The 25,493-nt window shown below is 43.8% G+C and overlaps 1 protein-coding gene across 7 annotated transcripts in view; it reads right to left on the reverse strand.

Annotated features, from left to right (window-relative positions):
• Window positions 1–25,493, reverse strand: part of ARHGEF11 (Rho guanine nucleotide exchange factor 11) — a 110,004-nt gene that overhangs the window by 47,709 nt on the left and 36,802 nt on the right. The gene's annotated exons all lie outside the window — the stretch shown is intronic.

Consider the following 25,493-nt stretch of genomic DNA (forward strand, 5'->3'; position numbering starts at 1 on the left):
AACCCTTCCTGGAGTCAGGAGACAAAGAGACAATAGCAAGAACAGGGTGTGCACAAATACACATGCTTGTTGGGTCTTACCAGGCTGCAATGGGGCTGATGGAACAGAACGGAGGCAGCAGAGAAAATGAATGCGAGAAAAAGACAAGAAAAAAACAAACAGCTAGTTAGTTTTAGGTGATGATTTGTAAGGAAGGGGGGACTGGAAGGCAAGGATGGGAGGGTCACAAACACACAGAGGCCTTCAGGGACACAGCAGAGGACTGCAGTGGCTGTATCAGAGATACTCTCTCTCACTTCAGCTTCGTCTCTTCGTCCCTCTCCAAAACAAGTGTCTCTAGGAGGGTAACTAGGCCTTTAGTTGGGTAATTGGCAACTTTACCTGTTGGGTAATTGGCAACTTGTACCCTTTTCTAGAAAGGAGGCGTACAATGATGACCCGAGCCTCTGAAATTCCATTTATTTTGTGTGTACCATGGGAGAACAGGAATCTGGTCTGTTTGGTGGTAGTATTCCAACCCCATTCCTACAGCCAGCTTAAGGCACCCTGCTTAGAAACTATTAAGGCCCTGCAACCTCAAGGTACCACAGATCACCAAACCAGACCTAATAATAGGGCCCCTGCAGGAACAGGAGAAGCTCAGATCATTGCTATGCCTCCCCTTTTTAGAAAAGTGTACGAGTTGCCAGTTCCTAATCAATAGTTGCTGCCCCTCCAGAGGGTGTCTCCTATTCATATCTAGCAAATGACTATGTAGGAGGGGCTTCGTGTAAGCACTGTGTGCAGTGGCAAAACACTGCAAAGAAGCTAAGTGTTCATAATGGGTGACTGGTTAAATAAACTGCAGTATATCAATATAACGACACAGTATTCAGTCATATAAAAGAATGAGGGGGCTCTTTATATATGATAAGGAATAGTCTCCAAGACATGCTGTTGAGTGGGAAAAGGAAGATGCAGAATTATGTAGACGGTAGAAGAGAAGGAATGATTTGTATGTATATGTTTGCTTACATATATATAAAATGTGTAAAATACCTCTGAAAGGGTACAAAAGAAACATATATCATTGGTTGCCTCTGAGGAAGGAAACTGTGCCAGGGGCAAAGGGATGGAGTTGGAATCTTTTCATTATCTTCTTGTTTGTACCATTTAAATTCTGAGTCATCTGAAGGTACTAACTGTTCAAATAATAAATACAACACAGTACAAATAAATAACTTTTAACTTTAAAAGAGGGGTCTTCTTCCCCCCCCTCACCCTGGCACCCCACTTACCTGGACAGGTGAGACTGCTTTTTACTGGCTGATCTTTGGATCAGAGAGAGAAGGACATCAAGGAAGAAGAGAGCGTGGGGCCCAGGACAGAGTGACGCAGGAAAGGAGGAAGCAAGGAAGAAAAACGAAACAAGACATAAACCAGACAAGACACTGGAGATGGTTGGTTTAAAAGAGAAACCACAATCAAGCTAAGAAGGACCCGGCGTGGAAACTGGTCAATGCAGTAGAACCACCTTACTAAAATGCAGATTTACCTGTGCCATTTTGCTGATTGAAACCTTTTAGAGCTTCCCCATTGTCTTGGGAGAAAGGTCACCCTGTCTTCAAGCGAGGCCATTAGCCACAGCATCGAAAAGGCAGTACTGCCTGATGCCAGTCAGCACCCGTCCGCCGTCTCCCACAGCTCCCAGTACCTATCCTTACTGCATACAATCAGTGGAGCTGCTTGTGCGCTTGTCTGTAGGGCTGTAAGGTCCAGGCAGTCAGGGTGGTCTTGTTGATCAGCACCCCCTGTGCCTGACACAGTGAATGCTCTGTCCTATTTTTGGTCCCTGCTCTTCACTGTTCTTTCACTTGCCATGGTTTCCGGCTCCTGTCTTTGCCCATACTGCTCCTTCTTCCTAGATGTTCTTCTTACTCTACTCCCCATTACTATGCCTGTCAGCCAGACAAGAAGGTGAACTTCCAGAAGCTACAACTTCTGGCTTTCTTCAAATTACCCTAGTCCATCATGCCCTGCCACCCCCCACCTCCTCATCCGAGGTAAAGATTCAACTTAGCTCATCATTTAATGAATGTCCTAGAATCTATGGATGATAACTAAACTTACTGTGGTAATCATCTTGCAGTACATGGACGCCAGGTCATTACGCTGTACATCTTAAACTTAGGCAGTGCTGTGTGTCAATTATACCTCAATAAAATGGAAAAAAAAAAAGTCCTAGATTCTAGACCTGTGCTATCTATCTAATACAACAGCCACTAGCCACATGTAGATATTTAAATTTTAAAATTCTGTTTCTCAGTTGTACTATGGCTAGTGGCTACCATACAGGACAGTGCAGAATAAAACGCTTCCGTCGCTGCAGAAAGTTCAATTGCACAGCGCTGCTCTAGATACTATGCCAGGCACTACGGGGTACAAAAATGAATAAGACACAGTCACTTGCAGGTAATGGATGAGGTATACATATAGAACTTTAGTATAAACACTGAATGGCAACAGCTCCGCTCCCCACACCGGTGAGGGATTCTCAGAATGAACTTTTAAAGGTTTGTTATTCCAGCTGCTCATCTGCTGTCTTCGGCTAGATCCACAACATCCCACCCCTGGGTTACCCAGAATGGGCGTGCACTTCTCCCTCCTTACTACTTCAGGAGAAAGTCCATTCTATCTTGGGACAGCTTGGGCCTCCTCCTTGCCTTGTTCTGCTTGACTTTGCAGGAAACTGGTTTCCTATGCCCACATTTAAGCTTAGAAGGAATGGTCTGGTAACTTAACCTGGTTTGGTTTTGCATTTGAGCTAGGTTGTGAGCTGTTCAACGTAACTCAAAGCACAGGAAGCCAAGGTTTATGTACCTGGCTGTAGAGGACTGTTAGGGGCAAAGACAAGGATCATTTCAGCAGCCATTGAAAGTTCTTCTAAAAAAAAAAAAAAAAAAAAAAATCACAGGCTAGGGCAGAGACAGTGGAGGACATGGGGGATGACAACATAAGTATAATTGGAACAGATGCAAAAATTTTTTTTTTCTCTTTGAGAGCTTAAAGGAGGAAAAACTACCACTGAATGAGAGGAGGAAGAAACGTCTGTATCAGCAGATCAAGACTTTAATGGTGGGCTCTCCCTCTTCCTGATGACATTCCCATCAAAACTGGGCAGCAGAGATCAGATTCCAATCAGTCTAAATCTGATGGGCATGGAGAAAGCCCAGGAGAGTAGAGAAGTTCCTGCAAAATTTGTGGCTCTCTAAATGGCATCATTGAGATAGATCTTCTGAATCAACTTCTCAGTAACCCCCATATTTATCCAGTCAGTTATGGAGACTGGTAAGTCCTTTTATGTTTTCCCAGAGTTGCTCCTTCCTTTACATTATCACTGATATCCATCACTTTAAGCCACATGTCCATTGCCTCAAGTCTGGATGACTTAAAAAAAAAAACAAAAACCTCTTGTTTTCACTCCCCAGTCCCTCCATCATTCTACCACAAAGGACTAACTTTCCCAAACAATATTTCTTTGGGTCCCCCCCCCGGTCAAGAACCTATGATTTCCCTTCTTACTATCTATATGATCAGACGTGTGTGCAATTACCTGGCATTAAAGGCCTTTCATCAAGTGGATCCAAGTACCTTTCAAATTCACTCTTATTACTTGTTCACTTTTCCTTACCTCTACTGGATCCTAAAAGATGCTGTGCTCATTCTCACCTCTGCTTTATGAAGACCTCCATCCCTTCTCCTCTCTATCCCTCCTTTACCCCTTTTTCAAGGCTCTGGTCAAATGGCATTGATTCCATGAAGCCTCCCCTGGTCACTGCAGCTTGCATTTCTTTTACCCCAACATTTTTTGGGAAAATTTTCGAACCTATTATTAAAGTTGAAGGGGCAGCATGATGAACACCTACATACCCTTCATCTAGATTCACCAATTAACATTTGTCACTTGCTTTATCTTTCTATGATTATACACTTTTTCCCATTTGAAAGTTGCACACATCATGACATTTTACCCCTAAATACTTCAGCATATGTCCCCCAAGACCCTTGGAATTCTATATAACCACAATGCCATCAGCACACCCAATGAGTTTAACTTTGATACGATAATATTATCTAGGGCTTCCCTGGTGGCGTAGTGGTTAAGAATCCGCCTGCCAATGCAGGGGACACGGGTTCGATCCCTGGTCCGGGAAGATCCCACATGCCACAGAGCAACTAAGCCCGTGTACCACAACTACTGAGCCTGCACTCTAGAGCCCGCGAGCCACAACTACTGGAACCCACGAGCCACAACTACTGAAGCCCGCGTGCCTAGAGCCCATGCTCCGCAACAAGAGAAGCCACAACGATGAGAAGCCACGACGATGAGAAGCCGGCGCACCGCAACGAAGCCCCACTCGCCGCAACTAGAGAAAGCCCGTGCACAGCAACGAAGACCCAACACAGCCAAAAAATAAAAACAAAAAATAATAATATTATCTAATATATAGTCTATATTCAGATTTCCCTAATTGTTTCATTAATCTCCTACGTAGTTGTTCCCCAACTGCCTCAATACACGATCCAGTCAAAGATCTCAGAATTGCATTCATTCATGGTTTTTAGATTCATTTAATCTAGAATATCACCCCCCTGCCTGCCCACTTTTCTTGGTCTCTCCTAACACTGACATGTAGAAGAGTTCAGGCCAGTTACCTTATTGAATGGCCTGCAACAGATCTGCCTGTCTCCTCAGGATTAGATTCAGATTAAACATTTTAAAATAATATTAGATAAGTGATGTAGCATAACGTGCCCATTTCTGGTGATCCTAGGTTTGATTACTTAGATAAGTTGGTGATCCTAAGATTTCTCAGTGGTAAAAGTATATTTTCCCACTTGAATTAGTGGGAAATCTGTGGGGTGATATTTTGAGACTGGTGAATATCCTGTTGTCCAACAGCTTCCCACCCAATAGTTTTACTATCCATTGATGATCCTGGCCTGAACCGCTTCCTGCACTGGTGGCTGCAAAATTGCATTTTGGGAAAATTTTCAAACCTATATTAAAGTTGAAGGGGCAGCATGATGAGGTGAAGGAATTCTATCATTCCTTCTACATCTATTAGCAGGCAATCTTGTAAAGAAGGTCATTTTGTCCCTTTTCTGGAATAGTGCTATGAACTCATGAATTTTTTCCCCCAATGCAATGCATTATAATCCATTACTGCTTTTAAAAAAATGTTAAAGTTGTCCCAATTTGGCTGATGGGAGCTTCTACAAGCCAGCTCCTGTGTCCTTTAAAGTGTCACTATCTGTCTTTGAGTGCATCCTTATTTTCTGGCACACACACAAAAATACTCCAGGCTCACCTTGTATTTTCCCTATGTCAGACTTTGACTCAAACATTTCTCTAAGGAGCCCTGGTTCCTTTTAGTAGGAAATGTATTTAGAAACAAGATCTGGATGCTAGGTGCTCAGTGCTGCTAAGCTGTCACGGCTTCTAGGCCCTTTCAATGGACAGAGCCAGGAAATAAATTGATTAAGAAATTGTGAGTTCACAATAAAATCTCGTTCGACTCCAACACTACAGGGTTCTTCCTCATCTTCCCCAATTCCATATTTTATCTTCCTTTTCCCATAGTGAGAACCTTGTTCACAAACAATAGTAATATATTTACTCATTTGCTCTATTCTGTAATACATCAAATACTGTTTCCAGAGTTACTACATCAGTAACACTGGCAACAGCAAACTTACTAAGTAAAGTTCAGCGTTTCCTTGCAATTCTTTCTGTCCTTAGACTATATCCCACTAAAGGTATACAGCCAGTACTGTGTGTGAAAGTTACTTTGGATTAATTCTTCTTTATGTCATCAGTTTGAAATGCATTTAGGTTACTGTTTTTTTGGCTGCACCATGCAGCATGTGGGATCTTAGTCCCCCACCAGGGACCGAACCTGTGCCCCCTGCAGTGGAAGCGTGGAGTCTTAACCACTGTACCGTCAGGGAAGTCCCTAGGTTTCTTTTTATATTTGTCTGTAATTTTAGGGTTTGCTTTTTCAGGCTTATTTATTTAATTTTATTTTTTGAATTTGTCAAACATTTACATGGTTGAAAACTCAAAATGCAATTTAAAAGGTATATTCAGAAGTGTCCCTGTCCCTTCATTCCACTCCTCCCCAAGTAACCACTTTCATTTGTTTTTGGTTTTCTGTGTTTCTTCTTGTAAAAACTAAGCAAACACATATAAATATTCTTATTTTCCTTTCTTGCTTCCACAACCTTTTACACTTTGATTCCTCATTTAATATACCCTCAAAGAAACTCCATATCAGTTCACAGAAATCTTCCATTTCCTCATCCTTTTCTTTACAATGCAGCCCACATTCTTTCACAAATGTTCCTCCTTCCTACACTGCTCCCTATCATCTGCTGTGTTAGTCCGGCCTCTCTGCCAGAGGGCAAAGGTTACAGGGTGTTCTTCCCGGTATGCTCGCCAGCACCAGACACAGGATGGGCGCTCTGCAAATACATGGTGAAAGCGCCTCCTCATCCTAGCCTAGAGGGCGTGTGAGGAAGCAAGGAAAGTTCTGGTGACCTTCCAGACAGCAAAGCTGAAGAGTGGTACCAGCCCACAAATCCCTGCTGTTGGCCTATGGTATTTGTGTGTGTGTGTGTGCATGTATACACACATATATACATGTATGTGTGTATACACACGCACACACACACACACATATATGTATATATGTGTGTTTAAAATTAATTGTTAAAAATTTTAAAAATCAGGCAATTGCATATTTAAAAATACAGGTTTCTGGTTTCTCTTGAAAAGGCAGAAGTTCTGGCACCACTGGGGCTTTAGTCTCATATGGTGACAGCTGGCTTAAGCTGGGTGGTAACAGTCCCTTTCAATGGGAGGTCTCTTCATCCTCAGTCCCATCCCACAACAAATGTGTAAATGAGGGAAAGGCCGAGAATATCCCCGTTCTGTGATAATAATTATTAAGTTCTTACTAGCTACCAGGTACCATGCTAAACATTTGACATACATTATCTTATTTAACCATCACAAAAGCCTGGTGAGGCAGGTAGTACATCTCCATTCTCAGATGAGTGAACAGAGGTTAAGTAACTGACTTCAAGGTCTGTGTTCCTCAACAAAAAGCTACATGACCTGTGCCCGTATGTAGATCTAATTGGTCTTTACTGGACTTTCTCTATTTTCTTTTTTACATACATACGTACACACATGCACACATATACAAACACACATATAATATATACATCTCACATGTGCACACATATATAATATATATGATATATACATGAGATACAAATACATAATACATATATGCAATACATGTATATAAAGATATATAACACATACGATAGATATAAAAAGTACACTATACATAGGCTGACCTAGGTGTTTTGAGTCTGGGGCAAAGTAATGTTCTTGAATCCCTGCCCAAAGCGAGGAGTAGTAACCAGGAAAGGGCTACCTTGCCAGGACCTTAGTTCTAGATAAAGTCCACACTCACTGAACCCTGACCTGGTCCTACTGGTCTGGTTTCCCTTATCTGCCAGGGTGGAGCTTTAAGCAGCCTCCTGGCACCCTAACTTTCTGAGGATTCTGCCTCTGGGTAGAATTTTCCCTATGGTCTGAGGCTGGAAACATAGCACATCCCTATAGTAAAGAAAAGAGGCCAGTTTGCAGACAATCCTTGCTGACAGAATATGACACAAATGCTCCCTAAGAGCTTATGTAATTGAAGACATTTAGAGGGAAAAAAGGGTACAGATCAAGTAAAAGCAGTGGTTTCAATCAGAACCAGAGTGCAAAGTTAACACTTTAAATGATGTTGCAGAAAAGCGTTGGGCTTGGAAATAAGGGAAATTCAGGTGCTAATTCCAATTCTGTCTCTAATTCACTGTGGGCCACCACCCACTTGACTTCTACACGTGTCAATTCTCTCATCTGTAAAAGTAGAGGGCAGAAAAATGGAGTGGGAAAGTCTCTGGCAATGTAGCCACATCTCACATCTCAAGTGGATCACTTACTAGCTGAGGAGCAGCATATGAATTACTTGAGGCTCCAACCCTGTGGGTTCAACTCAGCAGGTCTGTGGTATGAATACTATTTTTATTTCAACAGGCAGTCCAAGTGATTCCTTATTTAGAGGACCGTAACTTTGAGGAACTCTCAAAACAAGTCCCTTAACTTCTTAGTCTATCATCTGTTTTCCCTGGTAGACCTTAAACCCCTTGAGAACAAGGACGGCATCTTACTCATCCTTGTAACACCAGTCAAGGTCCGGCAAAGCGTCTTGTGCATGGTGGGCACCTGCTCCAAAATGTTTGCTGAAGGAATGTACACGTCCTTTCTTTCTCCCAGAGCTGAGGTGAGGATCAAAGAGGTAATATTTGTTAAGTTCTTTGGAAGTGTAAAGTCTTTGGAAGTGTAAAGTGTAAAGTAGAGCAAATGGCTCTACTGTGTTTTCTGAAGTCTTGTCCAGGTCCAGATTGGGTGACCTACACTCAATATGTGTCAGAGGTGAGCGGAACAGTACAAGACTGAGTGAGTGAACAATACATGGAGAAGTGGGGATGACTCCTGGTGTGTTCTAATTCTAGGTAGGGCAGAGCCAGGAAGGCTCTCCTTCGCACTTCCACGAAGGACTCCTGGAGAACAAGAGGCTTGGGGACTTGTTCGACGATCAGAGCAGACAACTTGGCAGACAGGGTTGTGTGGAGGCAGAGAACCGGTATGGCGACAGGGTAGCACGCGGCCCATGTGGTATGGTCTGGAAAGCACAGCTTTAGGGGTAAAGTACGGGCTCCAGCTCAGGCTCAGCCTTGTCCTCACTGCGTAGTCTCAGGCAAACAACCCAACCTCTCCAAGTCTCAGTTTCTCAATAACAAATGTGGGTAACTCCACTTTCCTCAAAGGGTGACTGGCGGAACCAAATCACCATCACTGATCCCTCGAAGCTAAAATGTTCACACTGAAATCAATCTCCCCAGCCCAAGCCTGACCCTGGCTCCTGAGCAAATAGTTCCTCCTCAGGAAACAGGGCCACACACAGTTGCTCATGCCAGAAACCTGAGTTATTTTTGACACCCCCTCAAATCTAACCAACCGCCAAGTCCTACTGATATTACCTATTATTTTTGGAATCCACTTACTTTTGCCCCTTCCTGCCACACGCTAGTGGAAGACACCTCTCACCTAGAACAACTGGCCTCCTCACATCTCCTCCAGCCTCCACTCCTTTAGAATTCACCCATTCTCTACACACAGTCAGGGGGGTTTCTTCAAAAGATAATTTAGAACACACATCACCCTTCCGTGGTTTCCCGCTATCCTTGTATAAAGTTCCAAATCCTTTGCGTGGCCTAGCAGGTTCTCATCTCTTGTCCTTCCTCCCCTGCCCCCCACCTTGCTCACTATATTCCAAACCTAGGGGCCTTCTCTCCCACCTCGGCCAGGCCAACTCACACTCATTCTTCACGGTTCAGCGTAAACGCTTCTTCTCAGCGAAGCTTTCTCCGATACCCAAGAAGCTGAATCTCCCCTGAAATTTCCCTTTGCAATGCCTAACTCAATAGTAACTAGTTATTTGGGTGTTTTCCTGATTTTTTAATGCCTACTTTCCTCATTTAATGATAAACCTCATTGTCTCTTATTCTCTAGAGCACATAGCAGCTCCAGAACACAGTACATAGTGGACATTCAATAAATACATGTTGAAAGATGAAATCAGATAATAAACACAAAAGAACTTTATAGACATCAAAATATCGTAAGCACATACTTACCATCAAAAGGAAGTGTTCTGAGTAACCTCCACAACGTGTGTATGTTAGGGTTAAATCCACAGTTTCACAGTTTTAACAAAGGCTAAATGAAGTAGGAAGGTGTTAGCCTCTCCACGCACTTACAGCAGGGAGTGACATCAACCTGGCTGTAAGAACTGGTTAAGCTCCTAAAGTCTTCCGTCTCTCAGATCTCTAGAATCCAATTCTGTACACAAAGCAGCGAAGCATTCACTAAACAAGAAAATGCATGTTAGGATGTGTTGGTAACTACAAAGTAGATCTGGTTGAGGGAATGGCCAAAGGAGGAATCAGAGAGGAGACATTTAACCAGAGCCTGGGGAAGGGTGGAATTCTGATGGGAAGCTGTGCTGTGCTAGGACATGCTAGGGGGAGGAAACAGCAGAGGTAGAGGCACAGAAGGAGGTCAAGAACACAGCGAATTTGGTGAGGCTGTCAGTGCATCACAGGGGAGAAAAGAGGAAAGGGCCAGACAAGAGGAGTGAACAAGAGATAAAACTGAAAAGACATGGGTTCTCGTCCTGGTTCTGCCACTTAACAGCTGGTGGACATTAGGAAACTCTCTCAAACTCACTGAGTCTCAGTTTCTCCACCTAAAAAATGTGGATAATTCACCTGCCCTGCTCTACCTATCTCATAGAGCTGCTGTGAGAATTAAATGAGATAGGGAATATCAAAGGTTTTCAAAACTAAAACAACATATTCATGTTAGGAAGTACAAGGACAGAGGAAAAGGTTAGGGCAGGCTACGGATTTTATTCTTTACAGAGGGGAGCTGTTGAAGGTTTTCTAGACGGGAGTAACAGAAGCAGATCTAGTTCCTTAAAAAACTAAAAATAGAACTACCATACGACCCAGCAATCCCACTACTGGGCATATACCCTGAGAAAACCATAATTCAAAAAGAGTCATGTACCACAATGTTCATTGCAGCTCTATTTACAATAGCCAGGACATGGAAGCAACCTAAGTGTCCATCAACAGATGAATGGATAAAGAAGATATGGCACATATATACAATGGAATATTACTCAGCCATAAAAAGAAATGAAATTGAGTTATTTGTAGCGAGGTGGATGGACCTAGAGTCTGTCATGCAGAGTGAAGTAAGTCAGAAAGAGAAAAACAAATACCGTATGCTAACACATATATATGGAATCTAAGGAAAAAAAAAAAAAAAAAAGGTCATGAAGAACCTAGGGGCAAGACGGGAATAAAGACGCAGACCTACTAGAGAATGGACTTGAGGATACGGGGAGGGGGAAGGGTAAGCTGGGACAAAGTGAGAGAGTGGCATGGACAAATACACACTACCGAACGTAAAATAGATAGCTAGTGGGAAGCAGCCGCATAGCACAGGGAGATCAGCTCGATGCTCTGTGACCACCTAGAGGTATGGGATAGGGAGGGTGGGAGGGAGGGAGATGCAAGAGGGAAGAGATATGGGAACATATTGTATATGTATAACTGATTCACTTTGTTATAAAGCAGAAACTAACATACCATTGTAAAGCAATTATACTCCAATAAAGATGTTAAAAAAAAAAAAAAAAGACAGGTCTGACTGCAGTGAGTAGAGGAGACAAGAAGAGATTAAGGCTGGAGGCCCAGAGAACAGGTGGGGCAGAGATGATGTGTACCTGAATGAGAGCCCAGCTGCTGGGATATAATAGCAAAGGCAGGAGAGAGAGAGACCACTGAGAGTGGCTGCTGGAGGCCGACATGAGGAGTACCTTCTGGCCCTGCACTGTGTAACAGGGAAGCCGCAGAGCACCCGAAATGTGACTAGTCTGAACTGAGACACTGTCAGTACAAAATACACACAAGATTTCAAAGACTAAGTACAAAAAAAAAAGAATGTAAAATATTAAAAATTTTTATATCGATTACATGTTGAAATAACATATTTTGAATATACTGAGTTAAATGAAATACACATTAAAATTAATTCAGCTGTTTCTCTTCACTATTTCTAATGTGGCTACTAGAAAATTTTCAGTTACACTCGAGGCTTGCACTCTATTTCTATTGGACAGCGCTGGTCTGGCCTCCTCTGGCCACAGCTGTACTGCACTGTGCCTTCTCTCCCATGGCAGGGCCTCGTGCCCTTCAGACCAGTCAAAGGAAGCTAGAAATCTGCCCAGAGTCACTCCTCCCAAGCACCTTTGTTTCCCACAGCACCTGGTCCACGTTTCTGCCAAAGCACTTCGTACACGGGCGCCGACCTTTCTCCCTTGTTTGCTGGACTGTGAGCCCCTGAGGGCGCGCCACGGCGTCTCTGGAGCCCCAGTGAGGAAGCAGTGAGCCCTGCCCTGGGGGCGGCGTCCGCAGTGCTGAGCAGAGAACAATGCCACACGACCCTGGCTGTGCACCCTTCTCTTCACTCAGAACCCAACACCCCACTAGCCTCCCAGGCTCTACCAGCACAGGTACAGATGCACATCTGATGTCTATAAGTTGTCACACATCCCTCAGGAAAAGCTCAACGCTCAGGCTATGCCCAGGAATTCAAACTGATATTGAGGAGCGGCGTGGGGGAGTGTGGAGTTAGAACGGGCGTGTGTCCTGGCTCTGTCTCTGATCATTTGTGTGACCGAGGGAAAGTTACTCTCTGTGATCCTCAGTTTTCTCATCTACAAAACTGGAATACTAGCTACCTGTCCTGCAGGGCTGTTGTAAGAACTGGTGTAATGTAAGTGAAGTCTCTAGCACAATGTCTGGCACAGAGCAATGCTCAAAAAATGATTGCTATTCTTGTTATTTATGAGACCCTAAGTCAAACATAATTAGTAAGCTACTGCTAAAGCCATCATATCCTGCCTCACAGCACAAAATAAACAAATTCTGAGTCATCTAATACAGACGCAACCATCTCACAGATGTCCTCTGAAGCAAATGACCTATTGCTATTATATTAGTTGACATTCATTTGCTTTTGTCTAAGTATCCTCCAAACTGTTACCTTTGATAAAAATAATGTGCTTCAGGACAGAAAGAAGAGACCAGGAGACCTGGATACCAGTGCTAATGCTGCCATTCACTAGCTGTGTAATTCCGTGTGTGTGTGTGTGTGTGTGTGTGTGTGTGTGTGTGTGTGTGTGTGTGTGTGTGTGTGTGTGTGGTCTGGGGGCGTGGCGGCGCACACAGGAAGGGAAATCATGGAGATCATGGAGGCTGCCATAGCAGCAGGGAGGGAACAGGCCAAGGTGGTGAGAGGGCAGGACTGACAGTCTAGACATTTGGGTTCTAGACCAAATCTGCCCCTATTTTTTTGTTTACCCTTGAAAAAAATTATATAGAACAAGCACCTAATATGTTACAGGCATTCATTTAATCCTCACAATAACCTGGTGAGGTAGACATTGTTATTTGCCTTAACAGATGAGAAAATGAGATTCAGAGAAGTTAAATAGTTTGCCCAAGAACACAGGTGCTAAATGATAGAGCCAGAAACATGAGCTTAAGTTGGCCTGACCAAAGTCCAGTCTTGCCCTCTCAGCACCTTGACTTCATCTCCTGCAATGAAGGGGTTAGACCACATTATCTCCCGTCCTTTCTCACGCTAACGTTGCATGATTCTTTGTCCCTCACCATGTTTCTTTGGCATATCAGGTCTTTGCACCCAGAGGGGGCTCAGGTAGAACTAAATTCATTCGACTGGGAGAAAACAGTAGACACCGTCACCAACAATCATCTAGGAGCACTTCCAGGTCCGTACTGGTAAGGCCCACAAGATGGCTAAGAATATTTTTATTCATTTCCCAGTTTTCACAAAAGCAAAGGAATAAGAAGCAAAGCCTAGAATTCACAAGGTAAAGAATAAGCATCTGTCATAAGGCCCAAGGCTTAGGAGGGTGGAGTGGAAAGGGTCTCCATCTATGGAATGAGGTTTCTTCCTTGCCTACATCATGCCCACTGTGTGACAGTGGACAAGCCACATAACACCTCTAAGTTTCAGCTTTCGTGCTGGTAAAACAGGAAGATCACGCTTTGCACTTCTCACAGGGCACTGGGATAACTAAATTATTTGTAAACCAAAAATCACTCTACAGGTATATCTTGTTTTACCTAAAGTTTTCCTGGAAAGATAAGTAAATGTGTCCTAAGTGAATCCTCCTGAAGGTGATGATACTAATTTAAAAACAAACTTTCAAAAGACTGGGTTTTCTTAAAGCAAGGCATACCTTGCTTTCTACTCCGTAAAAATAGAATTGTTATTCGAGTCAGTTTTTTATTGTTGGCACAAATAAAGGACAAACCAGAAAACAAATAACCCAGAATAACAGCCAATCCAAGAAGTCTCCGTTTTGATTTTAAAAAGTTTTGTCATTTGTCTCAGAAGATTCACCTTTCTGATTTACTTTGTTAAGGTGGATTTTAAATTAGCGGTTTCAATTCCCTGAGCTCATAACACAATCATTAGGAAAGTACTTGGTGGCAGAAGAAAGCTAGTCTTCGATTTTAAAACTGCCGCGGTTAAACCATAGAATGAGTAACTAGCAGAGGTAACTTGAGTTGACGTGGGTTGACAGTAGCACATCTGCTCTTCTTTGCAATCCCTTTCCTACCTCAGGGAGGTGGTACCCTTTTCTTCAGCTGAGGTAACTGCAGGAAGACGCAAATCTAGTCATAGCATCTAAGCTACCAACTGTAATGGGGGGAGGGGATCCAGAACATCACATTCTCAGCTAGTGACTTCAGGAAGCCGGGCCCGAGGCAGAGAGAAGAAAGAAGGGTGGGGGTGGGGGCTTCTTCTCCAGCCTGCAACAGGCTCCCTACAAATTCCTGTTCCATCCTCCTAAAAACTGCCCGGAAACTCCTCTCCTTCTGGAAGCTTTCCTCAGTTAACTCTCTAATGATGACCACTCCTATTCTTTGCATCCTGCTAGCCCTTAAGCATTTGACTTGTGCTACAAACACATATATCCTTCCCTCCGTATTACTTTAAAAGGGAACTCAAGTATTCTGTGTTTCGTCTAATAAAATACTTGTTCTGAAGGAAGGACTCACTGTCTTCTATTTCTGTGTCTCTTTAGCACCTGCATCTCCAGCCACCTGACCTGGGCCCCCCAACCGATAACCTGAGCTCTACAAGGGATACTTTACAGACATAGTTGGTTAGGAAGCTGATAGAAAGCCAGCCAGGGAACATCTGAGTCAACTTCCCTAGTAGCCGGATCCCTGAAGCTCTCGTCGCAGTTTCATCGCCAAGTGATCCACTTTGGACCTCCCTGACCCTTACTCCCTCCCCTCATGTTGACTGATGGGACCGGGACTGCTGGACCAGCCACTGTTATTAAAACATAAACTTGGCCTAAGACAACTCCGAGCAACAACTCAGGTATATGCCTGCCTGAAAGGAGGTAGAATGGGCAGACCACAAACCAGAAGAACACTCCACTGGCTCTGCCTAGCTGGGTACTTCTCGAGTCTGCTGATCTAGCTCATACACGTAAAGAGAGGAAATCAGCTGCTGCCTTCTCTGTTGGGGGAGATGCCAGGCCATTCTGTGGGAAGACAAGGGTTTTTAGAGCAATGGCTGTTACCACTTCCAGCAAGTGCTGCTGCCTCTTATACCCTTTCCTACTGAATGAAACCTTTCATACTGGGGTGGGGTGGGGGACTGCACAACAGTGGAAGAGATATTAAGAACACAAAAATTAGGGAGTTCTCTGGTGGTCCAGTGGTTAGGGCTTGGTGCTTTCAATGCTGTGGCCCAGGTTCAATCCCTGGTTGGGGAACTAAGATCCTGCAAGCTTCGCGGCACGGTCCAAAAAAAAAAAAAAAGACAAAAATCACTGGCACTGGGAGATGGAACTATAACCCCCTGTGTAGGTGAACAGAAATGATAAGCATTTGTTCTACACAGCTACATTTTAGAGCACATAATTTGACTTAGTTTACTATCAGGCAGCATAGGGTAGTTTAAATAAAGTATCCTGGGGGTTTGAAGCTCTGGATTATAATCGTAGTTCTAGGCCTTCGTTTCCTTATGAGCAAAGAGTGTGGTGGCATGTGCGTGTGGAGGGAGTGACGGGGAGAGGAATGGATGAACCAGATGGTTCCCTGCAGCGCCTTTCCAGGGGCCTGGAAGACATACTCTTTATTCTATCCAGGCACAAATCATATTATAATGAAGTTTTATTATGTCAACAAGAGACCACCTTGAGCAGGGCAGTAACAGTACTTCAACCTGGAAATCGCCTGTCTCCAAAACATAACCTTTAGGAATCCAACCTGGATCGACCAGGAGAGAAACAATGGCAACTGAGCACTAGTGTTGATTTTATCCATGCACATAGTATACGCTCAATGAAAATGTGTTGAACGGTGAATGACCGACCTTGAAATTCTAACTCTTCCCAAACTCCAGTGCTCCAAATAGCTTACCCTTGTCCTTTGGCCCAGTCTTCCATGGCTGAAGGCAAGTATTACCTGCTCTAGGAAGCTTTCTCATTAACTAGTGCAACTTCTCCAATGACCTTTTTACTATTTACTAAATTCATTTCTGCTGCATTTTGAGTCCATCCTCTATCACTTAGTACTTGATTGTTTTCAAATTTTTTCATCCATATTGATCATGTCTCCCTCCAAATAGATAATAAACTTAAGAGCAGAAATCCTGTTACATTCCTTGTTGACAGAGCGCACAATAACTAGCACGGTGCTAAACATGTACTCTTAGTAAATACTAATTGTGAGGTAACTGATTGATAGATGAGATTCCAGTGATGACTACAATGATGATAGCTAGCATGTTTCTCAAGCACTTACTGAGACAAGACAGTGCGACTAGGAGTGTAGGCTCCTGAGCCCCTCTCTCAGATGTAAATGTTGGTCCTGCCACTTATTAGCTCTGTGACCTGACAAGTTACTTAACCTCTCTGTGCCTCAGCTTCCTCATCCTTAAAATGGGGAGAGTAATAGTACCCATCTCTTGGAATTGTTGTTAGGACTTAATTATTTAAAACGTAAAACTAAAACGCTTAGGCCACGGCCTGGTCACAGTAAGAATAATCAATAAATATTAGCCATTCTTATTTATTTTATTTAATCCTCACAACCACCCTATGAATTGGTACTATTAATGTTGTGGTTTTACAGTCGGAAGCTGAGGCACAGAGAGGTTAAGTAACTTGCTTAATTTCATGCCTCCAGTGAGGGCGATGGAGCTGGTATTTGAACCCAACCAGTTTAACCTCAGAGCCCGTTCTCTGCTAATGCTTTGCTCTCTGGTTAGAGACAGTTTTTACCACCTATTTTACGTTACCATAGATCCTTTTTTTTTTTCTTTTTTTTTTAAACTGAAGTATAGTTGATTTACAATGTTGTATTAGTTTCTGGTGTACAGTAAAGTGATTCAGACATATATACTGTTTCATGTTCTTTTCCATTATGGTTTATTACAAGATATTGAATATAGTTCCCTGTGCTATACAGTAGGACCTTGTTGTTTATCTATTTTATATACAGTAGTTTGTATCAGCTAATCCCAAACTCCTAATTTATCCTCACCCCCAACCTTGGTAACCATAAGTTTGTTTTTGCCATAGATCCATCCTTAACTTATGTCAGTGTTCTCTTGAAATCTCAGATCACAGATTCAAGATGACAGGGATTGGCTGCTTATTTTTCCATATATGAACTTAGATTCTGCTAACATTTATTACGAATCTGCTGGGTGGCAGGTGTAGTGCTAAATAGTATTTCATTTGATTTTCAGAACTCTGAACATAAGTATTTTACAGATGAGGAAGCTACAGTTCAGAGAAGATAAAGGACTCGCCTGAGGTCCCAGGGTTAGTGATGGCTCGTGCCAGGACTGGAACTCAGATTCCCTGTCTCCAAGTCCAATAGCCAGTCCTCATTAAGCCTGGCTCTGGGTTTTTCCTGGCACAAGCGTAAAACACAGTGCTGATTACCATTTATACTTCTGCTGGCCAAACACACAGGCTTTGCAATCAGATCCCCGGGTTAGTAATCCTGACGCTGACACTGGCTCTGTGACCTCAGGCAAGATATTTAATCTCTCAACCTCAGGTTTTCCCATCTGCAGCAGAGGTTAGTAACTACTTTGCTGGATTGTTATGAGATTAAACGGTGCATTCCTTACAGCATTTAGCACAGGGTACACAATAAATACCGAAAATGCATATTACCTTTTACTCTTATCAACACACCATGAGTTGCTCCCTTACATTAGTCTAGCATTTCCTCATCTATTATTTAGGAAGATCCCTGTAAAAAAGACAGATGTTCAGACTTCCCTGGTGGCTCAGTGGTTAAGAATCTGCCTGCCAATGCTGGGGACACGGGTTCAATCCCTGGTCTGCGAAGATCCCACATGCCACGGAGCAACTAAGCCCGTGCGCCACAACTACTGAGCCTGCACTCTAGAGCCCGCAAGCCACAACTACTGAGCCCATATACCACAACTACTGAAGCCTGCGCGCCTAGAGCCCATGCTCGGCAACAAGAGAAGCAACCACAATGTGAAGCCCGCTCACCACAATGAAGAGAAGCCCCCGCTCACCACAACTAGAGAAAGCCCGCGCAGCAATGAAGACCCAACAGTGAACACCCAACGCAGGCAAAAATAAATAAATAAATAAATAAATTTATTAAAAAAAAAAAAAAAAAAAGACAGCTGTTCAAATCAAATGACAGATGGGAAAACTAAGGTCTACAGACATTAAGCCCCTTATCCAAGGTTAGGAACAGAGTTCATTCTCCTAACTTTCGGCATACAACTCTTCACCAGATCTGGCTATCTGCCACCTCTCTAATGTCCAGAATTTCAGAATATACAACCTCTCGTTCAGTTCCAAAGGAGGGCCTTGTAGTCCTAAGACTATCCTAATTGCCCCTTTAGAGCTTTAGGGATTCACCCTGCCCACCCCCCAAGCAAAAACGGGTGCTGGGCAAGTTGTTCCAAGTGGAAAATTCAACTCCATCCCAGGCGGAAACCCCAAATCTCTGCTGTTCCAGCAGATTTCCAGGACGTGCTGGCTCCCAGAAACCACAATTACAGGCAAGCTCAAGGCAGAGGAGTAATTACACCCATACCATCGGCTCAGCAGTCTCTTGGCCTCTCCCTCCAGGGCTGACTCCATCTCTCTACCTCTCCCATCCCCCTCACCCAAACCCCATCTCAACCACTGCTCAGTGGAGAGATATGCAATGGGAATTTCCATCCTTTCTTTCTTCCAGCCCTGCTCCATTTCCAGGAAACCGAGGAAGGGTGGGGTGAGGGGGGAAAGAAGCCATCTCATGGATATAACTAAAGCTGAATGGCAGCAAGAGCTGAAAGTTATTTTCACAGGAAGAGAAGCATTCTTGAGGCCCCTCCCCTCAATCCATCCCTTATTTCCCACAAAGATGACGTCAGGAAGGAATTCTGTGGGTGAGACCCCCAAATGTGAAAATGAAGGGGATCTTGTGGAATAGGAAACAGCAACCTCAATCTCTCCAGACGGAACAATCTTGGCTGGACATAGAATGGAGAAAAGATGACATCTAGAAGGCCAAAGGGATCTAGAACTCTAACTCTTATCTCTAAGATCCTAGGAAAGTCTTGTAGGAAATCTACCGCTCCCAGAGTGCCTCCTAATCTTGGCTAACAGGAAAGAACGCCAGACCTCGCCTTCTTTTCTAAAATTGCTCCTCTTCTATTCTGAAACATGGGACTGATGTTCCAGTTATTTCAAACTCCAGCACAAGGTACTTTATGTAGTACCTTCCTTCTCCCTTCCAATGTCACTGTCCTTTGTTTGCGTGGTGGATTTGCTCAGCTTAGCTCTGATGATTGCTCTCGATACACCATTACAGAACAGAATGCTGTCCCCTACTGCTGCCAGTGGTCTCAGGGCCGTCCCTACCTCCTGTCCCCACAATGCTGAAGGCTTTCAGTGGGTCTGAGTACCCTAGAATCCCCTCCAGGAACTCTCAGGAGGTGAAGTGAATGTGGCATAGGGCAGAGGATAGGGATGGGGTGGTATCCCAAAAAGGGAGTGGACCTCAACATCCTAGAGGGCTTTTGAACAGTTATGGCTCAGAGGCCAGAAATGAAGGTTGCCAGGGCAGTTTCTTGAGGCCGGTCCAGAGCCCTCACAATTGTGGTTGACAGAGCAAACTGAGAAAAGCCCCAAAGCAGACTGGTACTGACCCAATTCCACCCATCAAAACCGTACTTAAAACATATTAATCCTGGGACTTCCCTGGTGGTGCAGGGGTTAAGAATCCGCCTGCCAATGCAGGGGACGTGGGTTCGAGCCCTGGTCCAGGAAGATTCCACATGCTGCGGAGCAACTAAGCTCATGCGCCACAACTCCTGAGCCTGCGTTCTAGAGCCCGCGAGCCACAACTACTGAAGCCCATGCGCCCTACAGCCTGTGCTCTGCAACAAGAGAAGCCACTGCAATGAGAAGCCCGTGCACCACAATGAAGAGTAGCCCCCGCTCGCCGCAACTAGAGAAAGCCCGCGAGCAGCAACAAAGACCCAATGCAGCCAAAAAATAAATAAATAAATATTTTTAAAAAAGAAAAAAATTTTAAAAACCCATATTAATCCCAAGAAGCTTTCCTTGATTTGCTCCCAACCAACCTCTCCCCCTAGGCAGGCGTAACCTCAGCCTTCATAAATTCACTCTGTATTATTGGTTAGTTACTTACAACAACCTCAGTGAAAAGCAAACAGCCATTCAAACCATTTATTTCAAGTTATATTTGTCATATCCAGCATGACCAAAGACGAACACCTCTGTGGAACTCACTCCACAAAGACCTCATTTGTGCATTAAATGACACTTGTTTTGACACTCTTTTTCTAAGTATTCTTAAATCAATATACTTCCACATCTCTGGTTTCCCCCAACTAAGCTGTAAATTCCTTAAGAGGAAAGGATGTGTCTTCCACTTTTGAAATATCTTTGCATTCTCTCCCCTCTGTCGGCCACCTGGATAAAATAGGTGTTTTTTTTGCACAAGCACATACGTACACACACACACACACACACACACACACAGCATCCACTACAAAATATAGGATTCTACAAAGCACTGCTTGATCCACTTGTTCGACAAACCAGCTGACAAATGGCCACTGACACAAGTCACAAATCTAAGGGACCAGATAGCCAAAGAGAAACTAGAGATATTCAAGATGGAGCTACACAACCACATGGGCTAAGAATCAGAGGGTCGGATTAATTAGATGACTGCCAAGATTCCTTCCAATCCTGAGGCTGACTCTGATTTGAAGACAGAGTGGGACTGAGGGAGGGAGGTGGGGAGCAAGGATGCATCCCATCAAAAGCACTATAACCACAGGATAGAAATGGTAGAATTTAGTCTCTCTGTCACTCTTTCCAGGGCTTAGAAAAAAAGGGTTCTGAGGGCAAGAAGTAGACACCTCTCTGGTCCTGTTTGCCCTCTGGTGCAGAAGGCTGCTTTGGAATGGGACTCAATGCTCTGGTTCTTGGAAACACAGGGGAAGTCAGGAGGCACTTGGACAGGGGTCAGGTCAGAAAGGTAGTGAAAAGATGGCAGTGACCAATGAACGGTTTCACCACATGCTGGCACCTCCTCTCCTGGATCATGCTGAACCTTTAATAATCTGACTGATATGTGAAACCATCCCCATAATCCACTAACTGTAAATGTGCCAAGGGCTGGAGCCAGAGGATGAAGTGGCAGCCCCAGATCTGTAGGATGAGGCCTATGCAACAGGCCTAGTGAGGATGGGGTTCCTGCAGGGACAGCCTGGCTGAGATTAGCAGCCCTTTAAATCCTAACTGACTTGTGTTAGAATTTCTCCCCTATAAGGTTCTGTGCGCTCAGGCAGCAGTTAGGGGGAGACAGGAGAGAGGCCAAGATGTGACTTACTCTGTGAGGAAAGGAGAGAGCTCCTCACCTTGTGTTAGCCTGTTCTCTGCACACATCACCGGGCATGGTGAGAATGAGAGGATGGAAAGGAATACAAGGCAGAAGTGAAGAGTCAGAGATGGAATAAATGCAGATGTGAGATGAACAAAGTGAAGAAGGGGAGGAAGTAGGGAAGTTACAAAAGAAAGGGGAGAGTAAAGCAAGAGCATGACAGGATAAAAAGATTTGGGATCAAGGGCTACGTGGAAAGATGTGGAGAAAGGAGAGGGGAAATTAGGGCAAAAGAGAAAAAGCATTCAAAAGGGGAGAGAAGAGAGTTGTAGAACTATTTAAACATCAAACTAGCTCAGGAGTTGGTACAGATTCTAAGGCAGCCAGATTCTCCCAGACTCTGACAGCAGGGGTGTTAAATGGAACTCATTACAGTCTTTGGGTTGAGATTTATAAAAGGGCTGTGAAATCATTAATTAATGCAGAGTGTCTGGCACAGAAAAGGATGACGCGGTAGTGGGGAGAAGGATTAGTGGAGAGAGAAGTGGGTAGTTGGCAAGCAAGAACCAGGTTTGCTGCAGGATTTCTGGATTACAGAGCTTTCCCTAGCAAGGTCTCAGTTTCCAATCTGGCTGTGCAAAATTAAACACACTCTCTTCTGGGTTCAAGATGGTGAAGTAGAAGGACATGTTCTCACTCCCTCTTTCGAGAACACTGGAATCACAACTAACTGCTGAACAATCATCCACAGGAAGACACTGGAACTCACCAAAAAAGACACCTCACATGCAGAGACAAAGGAGAAGCCGCAATGAGACAGTAGGAGGGGAGCAATCACAATAAAATCAAATCCCATAACTGCTGGGTGGGTGACTCACAAACTGGAGAACACGTTTACCACAGGAGTCCACCCACTGGAGTGAAGGTTCTGAGCCCCACGTCAGGCTTCCGAACCTGGGGGTCCAGCAACAGGAGGAGGAATTCCTAGAGAATCAGACTTCGAAGGCTAGCAGGATTTGATTGCAGGACTTTGACAGGACTGGGGGAAACAGAGACTCCACTCTTGGAGGGCACACACAAAGTAGTGTGTGCATTGGGATCCAAGGGAAGGAGCAGTGACCCCATAGGAGACTGAACCAGACCTAACTGCTAGTGTTGGAGGGAGGCGGGGGGTGGCTGTGCCTCACCGGGAGGACAAGGACACTGGCAGCAGAAGTTCTGGGAAGTACTCCTTGGCGTGAGCCCTCCCAGAGTCCTCCATTAGCTCCACCAAAGAGCCCGGCTAGGCTCCAGTGTTGGGTCGCCTCAGGTCAAACAACCAACAGAGAGGGAACTCAGCCCCACCCATCAGCAGAAAAGCGGATTAAAGTTTTACTGAGCTCTGTCCACCAGAGCAACAGCCAGCTCTACCCACCACCAGTCCCCCCATCAGGAAACTTGCACAAGCCTCTTAGATAGCCTCATCCACCAGAGGGCAGACAGCAGAAGCAAGAAGAACTACAATCCTGCAGCCTGTGGAACAAAAACCACATTCACAGAAAGACAAGATGAAAAGGCAGAGGGCTATGTACCAGATGAAGGAACAAGATAAAACCCCAGAAAAACAACTAAATGAAACGGAGATAGGCCATCTTCCAGAAAGAGAATTCAGAATAATGATAGTGAAGATGATCCAGGACCTCGGAAAAAGAATGGAGGCAAAGATCAAGAAGGTGCAAGAAGTGTTTAACAAAGATATAGAACAAATTAAAGAACAAACAGAGATGAACAATACAATAACTGAAATGAAAAATATATTAGAAGGAATCAACAGCAGAATAACTGAGGCAGAAGAACGGATAAGTGACCTGGAAGACAGAATGGTGGAATTCACTGCTGCAGAACAGAATAAAGAAAAAAGAATGAAAAGAAATGAAGACAGCCTGAGAGACCTCTGGGACAACATTAAATGCAACAACATTCGCATTATAGGGGTCCCAGAAGGAGAAGAGAGAGAGGAAGGACCAGAGGAAATACTTGAAGAGATTATAGTCAAAAACTTCCCTAACATGGGAAAGGAAATAGCCACCCAAGTCCAGGAAGCACAGAAGAGTCCCATACAGGATAAACCCAAGGAGAAACACGCTGAGACACATAGTAATCAAATTGGCAAAAATTAAAGACAAAGAAAAATTACTGAAAGCAGCAAGGGAAAAATGACAAATAACACACAAGGGAACTCCCATAAGGTTAACAGCTGATTCCTCAGCAGAAACTCTACAAGCCAGAAGGGAGTGGCATGATATACTTAAAGTGATTAAAGGGAAGAACCTACAACAAAGATTACTTTACCCAGCAAGGATCTCATTCAGATTCGATGGAGAAATCAAAAGCTTTACAGATAAGCAAAAGCTAAGAGAATTCAGCACCACCAAACCAGCTCTACAACAAATGCTAAAGGAACTTCTCTAAGTGGGAAACACAAGAGAAGAAAAGGACCTACAAAAACAAACCCAAGGGGCTTCCCTGGTGGCACAGTGGTTGAGAATCTGCCTGCCAATGCAGGGGACACGGGTTCGAGCCCTAGTCTGGGAAGATCCCACATGCCGCGGAGCAACTGGGCCCGTGAGCCACAACTACTGAGCCTGCGCGTCTGGAGCCTGTGCTCCGCAACAAGAGAGGCTGCGACAGTGAGAGGTCCACGCATCGCAATGAAGAGTGGCCCCCGCTTGCTGCAACTAGAGAAAGCCCTCGCACAGAAAAGAAGACCCAACACAGTCAAAACTAAATAATAAATAAATAATTTTTTTAAAAAAAGTGCTGTGACCAGAAAAAAATAAAAAAACAAACCCAAAACAATTAAGAAAATGGTCATAGGAACATACATATCGATAATTACCTTAAACGTGAATGGATTAAATGCTCCAACCAAAAGACACAGGCTCACTGAGTGGATACAAAAACAAGACCCATCTATATGCTGTCTACATGAGACCCACTTCAGACCTAGGGACACATACAGACTGAAAGGGAGGGGATGGAAAAAGATATTCCATGCAAATGGAAATCAAAAGAAAGCTGGAGTAGCAACACTCATATCAGATAAAATAGACTTTAAAATAAAGAATGTTACAAGAGACAAGGAAGGACACTACATAATGATCAAGGGATCAATCCAAGAAGAAGATATAACAATTATAAATATATATGCACCCAACATAGGAGCACCTCAATACATAAGGCAACTGCTAACAGCTCTAAAAGAGGAAATCAACAGTAACACAATAATAATGGGGGACTTCAACTCCTCACTTACACCAATGGACAGATCATCCAAACAGAAAATTAATAAGGAAACACAAGCTTTAAATGACACAATAAACCAGATAGATTTAATTGATATTTACAGGCTATTCCATCCAAAAACAGCAGATTATACTTTCTTCTCAAGTGCGCACGGAACATTCTCCAGGATAGATCATATCTTGGGTCACAAATCAAGTCTCAGTAAACTTAAGAAAACTGAAATCATATCAAGCATCTTTTCTGACCACAACGCTATGAGATTAGAAATCAATTACAGGGGAAAAAACCTAAAAAACACAAACACATAGAGGTTAAACAATACGTTACTAAATAACCAAGAGATCACTGAAGAAATCCAAGAGGAAATCAAAAAATACCTAGAGACAAATGACAATGAAAACACAACGATCCAAAACCTATGAGATGCAGCAAAAGCAGTTCTAAGAGGAAAGTTTATAGCTATACAAGCCTACCTCAAGAAACAAGAAAAATCTCAAACAATCTAACCTTAC

Source organism: Eschrichtius robustus, chromosome 3 (assembly GCF_028021215.1).
Source record: "Eschrichtius robustus isolate mEscRob2 chromosome 3, mEscRob2.pri, whole genome shotgun sequence".
Classification (NCBI taxonomy): domain Eukaryota; kingdom Metazoa; phylum Chordata; class Mammalia; order Artiodactyla; family Eschrichtiidae; genus Eschrichtius; species Eschrichtius robustus.